At 40.5% G+C, this 1,190-nt stretch overlaps 1 pseudogene; it reads left to right on the plus strand.

The window, feature by feature from the left end:
- Positions 1 to 847: 847 nt before the first annotated feature.
- On the plus strand, positions 848 to 984 carry LOC111723990 (annotated as a pseudogene).
- Positions 985 to 1,190: the final 206 nt, after the last annotated feature.

Raw genomic sequence — 1,190 nt, forward strand, 5'->3', positions numbered from 1 at the left:
TGGGAAATTGTTAGGTAGAATTAGAATCGAACAAAAAAGCAGTGTCTTAGCTCATTTTGATTTAGTGGTATATAAATAGGTTTTGGAAAAGGAAGGTATAACATTAAAAAGTATGATAATCATTTATATATGGTAGATTAACACTTTTCCAAAGAGCCAAGGGTAACAATGCCAGGGTGATGTGACATAGGACTGAAGCACCATGAGTCACATGTCGAATCAATGGCTGCACATATCTTCTAACCCTATTTCGTGGAAAGCATGCACACTCTTAAGATATGGTATTTGGCAAGCTGCTTTACCCAGACTAAAAGCTCAGTTGCTACTAGTAGGCACTAAAAACTATTAGAAACAGCTATATGTATAATTTTTTAGTATTTCAGAGGTCTTGGCTAACTGTCAAGCTATCGTTTGCCTATAATCACTATTAGCTGAAGAAAGAAATGAAAACATTAGTGATGCATGTATTTCTTTGCCTGTGTCTGTTAAGAGCAAATGAGAGTGCAGAATACTTAGGCCTGGGGTTGGGGGCCTGGAAATAACAGCAACTGAGCGAAAGAAACAGAGGCTTGGGGGGTATACTCAGAGCAGGGGCCTGAAGAATGGCTCCCCTGGGCCCAGTGCCCATAGTGCAGTGGTGACGGCACCAGCCACATACACTGCGGGTGGCAGGTTCGAACACAGCCCAGGCCAGCTAAGAAAAAAAAACAATAACAATTGCAACAAAAAATAGCCGGGCGTTGTGGCAAGCACCTGTATCCCAGCTACTTGGGAGGCTGAGGCAAGAGAATATCTTAAGCCCAGAGTTGGAGGTTACTGTGAGCTGTGACACCACAGCACTCTACCAAGGGAGACATAGTAAGACTCTGTCTCAACAACAAAAAAAGATGGCTCCTCTGTTTATAACACACCTAACAGGAATCTGGGATCCTTGTGATAAGGGACACAAAACTTGTGGCCTCTGCAAACAAATTCTGTACATCTGACGAACAAAAAAATTATGAAATGCTATGTAGTGGGTGGATAGGTGATCACTGTATAATTCTATCAACTGTATTGTATGTTTGAAAAATTGCCTAATAAAATACTTGAAAATTAAAGAAAAAAAAAAGAAAAAAGGCTGGGAAAGGGATTTCAGAACATTGTGTATGCCCTTTTTCTCTCTTTCTGATACCTGGTCATGATAAAGA

The sequence above is a fragment of the Otolemur garnettii genome, unplaced genomic scaffold (genome assembly GCF_000181295.1).
Source record: "Otolemur garnettii isolate 467f Iridium unplaced genomic scaffold, OtoGar3 scaffold00017, whole genome shotgun sequence".
Lineage (NCBI taxonomy): Eukaryota > Metazoa > Chordata > Mammalia > Primates > Galagidae > Otolemur > Otolemur garnettii.